Source organism: Balaenoptera acutorostrata, chromosome 5 (assembly GCF_949987535.1).
Source record: "Balaenoptera acutorostrata chromosome 5, mBalAcu1.1, whole genome shotgun sequence".
Lineage (NCBI taxonomy): Eukaryota > Metazoa > Chordata > Mammalia > Artiodactyla > Balaenopteridae > Balaenoptera > Balaenoptera acutorostrata.
Window position 1 is genome coordinate 46,941,662 of NC_080068.1, and position 5,289 is coordinate 46,946,950.

A 5,289-nucleotide genomic window follows, 5' to 3' on the forward strand; every position below is an offset into this window, starting at 1 on the left:
ACATAATGTCAGTCAAGATCTACTTTCTGTGAATAAATTAGTTAAGTCTTTATCCATAATCCATTTGTGTTGCATAAGGTTGCAAAAACAATTAAGTGGGAAATGACTCCTAACTTATGTGTCTACTCTGCCTGGAAAGAAAGTTTTGAAGGCATCTATATATATTTCATAACAATGTCTGTTCTTTATGGATTTGATCCATAAATATTTATCTATCTGAAAACTTTGATACTTGGAATGTTTTCCTTAAAGCATTTGGTGCTCCAAGAAAAAACATTTGGTGCTAAGAGTTGCAGCACTGATGCCTTTCCCCAAGTTAATTCTATTTTAAATTTTTATATTTCCTTCCCAATGAGATGCAGAGTAAAATTTGAGACCCTCCATTAAGTAGGGAGCAGCATCTGTCATCCATGGATAATTACTCTTCTGGCAAAAATATATAAGGTTTAAACCTCCTACATTTTAAATTGTTAGAAAAGAAAATGATTTGCTTATATTTTTCCTGAATTTTATTCTAACCACTTTAAATCATAAATTATTCAGTATTTGTTTTTCTAATAAATCCATACTGGATACAAGATCTGGGTGTCTCTGTCAACTTAACTTTATTATATAAATATCACTGACCATTGTTTACTGCTCAGAGGCAATTTATTAGGTTATTTTTAAAATTAAAACAGCCTATATTATGGCCAAGAAGGTGTCTAAAATATTTTTTTGATTGATCTGCTTACATATATTGTTTTTCAATCTTAAGAGGGCAAAATATAAATGGGTAACATTTATGAATATTGTAAACATTGTAACTTCCTCTTCTATCACAAAGCCTTGTGGTTACTAGATTTTGTACAGTATCACACTACTTTAGGAAGTTCATTAGTATTTTATTGCTACTGGAAAATTTCGGTGGGTATATGTGCACAGGAGAGAAATATATACATTATTTTAATATGAAAGGAAATACATATTGTAGAATCAGAGAATACTTCTGGTACATCTGTTGTACGTTTAAGGGAAGAAACAAGCAGGTGAGGCTGGAGAATGTTGTCTATCTGCGGGTGATGAAGTGGGTACAGCCATGTACTCTAGTCTCAGAGTTAAATTAACATTTCACTTAGTGAATTTCCATGGCTTATTTCTGAGAACACTTCAATTTGGGTATATTTGTATACTTATTAGTATCTAATTCAGTCAATTTGATAAAAGAAAGAAAAACTTGTTTTCTTTCTCATAATGTAGCAATCCCTGTGCTGGATTTTTTATGCACCTTATTTTTGGGCTCTTCTGCCAAAAGAAAATGCTGTTAAGTACACCATGCAAATTTATATTAAAATGTGCTTGTTCAGATTGCTTTGCAGGAACTATATTAAGGTAAAGTGTCTGTGTGTGTGTGTGTGTGTGTGTGTGTGTGTGTGTGTGTGTGTGTGAGAAAGAGAGAGAGAGAGACATGGAGAGACTGAGAGAGACATGGAGATTGACTCAGAGTAACGTGCTAACATTCGTCTTGGCTGAAGAATCAAATGATGGAGGGACTAGACCTAGACCTAGCCACAACTAGCTTGATTATTAAAAGAAACACCAGGAAATTAAAAGTATCTTGTACTCTATTTGCTTAGGTACTTGGGTAACTGGAAAAATAAACTGCCTTTCCACTCCTACTCTTTTGTAGTGAACTACAGAGCATGACAGCCTTTGTCTAAGACTGTAACTCGACAAGGAAGGGTCTTGCAAGTCATACATTCAAAGCTTCAGCTGAGTTCCTCCACGCGAACTGAATCTCAGATCTGAGTTTTGCCATAGAGGCTGGACAAAACTGAATTTCTCTGCATAAAACAAATCTTGGAGGGATTCTCCACTCACCCCACCCACCTGAAATTGAAGGGAAATAAAATGGAGAAAAAAGACCAGAGAGAGGAGGGCTGAGCAATATTATAGGAGGTAAGAGCATCAATTTAGAAAATGACAGAGGAAGTTTTTTGTCTTTAAGAATGCAGATGCCTGCTATTCCATTTTAAATGGCATTGCATTCCTGCAATGTACACCCTTCCATCTCACAATTTCAGTTGTCTGCTAACTCACATTTTCTGTCACTTAAGGAAGTTGGCTGAATTCAAAAAGAACAAGATGATCCCTCAAATTAGTATAAAAAATAAGCCTCTCTGAAAATTTGCAGAGATGATATTGAGGATTGGTTGTTCCAAAACTGATGAATGGATTCGAGGTAATAGTATACAGATCTTAAAGAGCAAGCTTTCCTCATCTGTTCATTGTTTTTTTCACAGAATAAAAAAAATATTTTGAAAGAAAGGAGAGTGATTTTAACATCAATAGAACTAACATCTACTTCAAATATTGTTCAAGTAGTAATCTTGAACAAGACATCAATAAAACTGATAAACTCTAAAATGTTAGAAATAAAAGGGATCAGATTCTCTAGCTAGATTTCCCCTCAAATACAACATCATATACCAATAGATCTTGAGTTTCTAGGAAAAATTATGAAATTCTATACATTAACTAGGAATAGTGTTCATGTTGCTCATATTTTTTGTTACTTTATGTATCTATGTGCATACACGCACACACACACAATCCTTTCTAGGGAAAAATGCTAAAAATGACTCACAATGTGAACTTTTACGTGCTTCACAATCCTAAAGATATCCTTGATTATTCATGTGATGCAATATGACATCTGAAAATAATGATTTCTCAGCATGTTTATAGATAACCAGGCAAATCACCTGAAAATATTAATAACTTGCACTTATATATCATTTTATAATTTTCCAAAGTACTTCAACACGTGTTATTCATTGTTTTTATTTAATAAACAGGTACTGGCTGCATGCTATATATTCAGCTCTAATTTGGCCAAAACCTAGGCAAATTTAAGTGTGAAACTGAGGTGTAAGGGAATGGATGGAAGGCAGAAGAGATGGCCTTCTCAGGATGCTCAGTAAAAAAAAAGTCTTACAGCATGAATCCTGAGTGGCCCATTGGAAAAGAAACCCTGATCACATAAAATGAGATTTAATGCTAAATGAGGCCTGTTTCATATGGGCAACCCTAGATAAACTCTGTACCACCGAGAGTATCTCATTTTGCTGCCACACTATTTCCCGTGTATATTAACGGCCTTCCTGAGGGAGCAAAATACTTTTAAATCATTCTATTTGTTGCAAAACACTACTTTAGTCTAAGTCACAGACAAGTTAAGCCTCATAAAAATGTAATCTCCTCTAAGTGTAAACAAAACAAAACAAAATAACAAAAATGATGAGGCTAAGAGATGTTTCCTAGGAAAGAAAGGTTTTTGTAGGAAATTGTTTTCAGGGCCAGCTGAAGGACATTATGATAGAGATCATTGCTTTAACATAATTTCAGAGGCAGTTAATGTTGAACAAGAAAGGAAAGAAAACCCAAGACAGTGAAAGGATAATTAATTCAGAGTCTTAGTTTTAATTTCCAAGGATTACATTGGTAAAGGGACACTTCACAGTGGAAAACTGAACGACTAGATTTATATTTTGCTTTTCTACTTTGTGATAATGAAACTGTTCCAGGTGTTTATTCTATTTTGACATCTGTGTTTCCTCTCCATTTTACCCACTGACCTACACAAAGCAGGTAAAGAACAGTGCTGTTTAGGGTGAAGGCAGGCCCCGCAAACCTTCAACCACACACAGCACCCTGATTTTCTGATAGCCCCTGGAGAATGGCAGAAATGACATGTCTGGGGTGGAGTCCTGGGGGTAGAGGAAGTTAGTTGTGCTTAGTAGTCAGAAATGTAAAGACTCCCCCCCTCCCAAACCTTTGCCAGATGAGCACAAACCATGCCTAAGCTTAGGGAATTTGTTCTGTTGCCAAGAGAAAGGAGCCAAGAACCGACCAAGAAAGTCAGAACTCAGGCAGCAGTTGTACCAGGGTTGAAAAACAATGGTAAAAACAAAGCCAGAGAAAGGAAATTGCACATTCATTAGCTTAATTAATGAAGATTGGCAGGTGCCTACCTTGTGCCGGGCTCTGTACTGGACAATAAGATGCTGCAGCAGGAAGGACAAGTTGGTCTCAGCAATCTTACTGGCCAGTGGAGACAGACCCTGAACAAGAAGATGCGAGACCAGGAGTCGCGTAAAGGAGAAACACAAAGTGCTACGAGCTTGTAATGGGAAGGGACTAACCTAGGCTGAATCATTAGGGAAAGCAGTGAAGTTTTTGCTGAGACTGGGAGGATAAATAGTGTTTCCTTCCTTCTTTCCTCCCTCCCTCCCTCCCTTCCTTCATTGCTTCCTTCCCTCCTTCCTCCTTCAGTCCTAATCACTTAGCAACATAAGTAGAACATAAAATAGCAGAGTTTCTGGCACATAATAGGCCCTCAGTGATTATTTGTTAATGAGTTAAAAAATGATTATTCGGACTTCTAGCTCCTCCAAGACTGAGTAATCCCATTTCTTCCATGTCCTCCTTATTACAACTAAAAATCCCTGTACCTAACAAACGGCAAAAGACATAGGAAGTCTCTGAAAGATGGAAAGGAGAAGGCAGACTGCTTAGAACTTGAGGAAAAACCTGCAGGTGGGTCTCCTGGCTGCCTGTATTGCCTTATCCTGAATAGGGTACTTCGGGGAGAGACCCACCGGTCATGGGGGACTGACACACCAACTGAAGCTGATCTTGCTCTCTCTCTTCTCTAAGAGTTGTTCCGTCCAGTGCTTGACTGCACTGTATTTTCCTTGGCATCTCCAATACCAAAATGCAATGGGCAGAAAGAAGTGTTTAGAGTCCTCCCGTGGGACCGGTAAACAGGTACTCAGCTCCACAGCTATTTTCAACTTTTTTTATTGTGGTAGAATACACGTAAGATAAAATTTACCATCTTAAGCATTTTTAAGTGTATTATGCACTGGTGTTAAATACATCCATAATGTTGTGCTCCCATCACCTCCCTCCATCTCCTAAATCACACAATTAAGCATTTTTGGACTTGCTGCAACATTCAAGTGGTTTGACTACTTGTATCATTTTTACAAATGGACTGACGTGCCACTTCCTTCTTCTTCTCTGATTGTAGCATAAGCTTTAAGCTTTCCTCTGCAAGAAAGTATAATTAACACATTTGGGCGTGTGTGCGTGAGCATTCTTTTGAACTACCTCAACTTGTTCATTCAGGTTCAACATTAAAAGACCTCAAGGCCACAGTGACAATGAGATTCACATTTTGGAGGCTACATTAGTATAGTAATGCATTTCATGCTGTTGTTCCATAATTTGCCTAATCAAATAAAA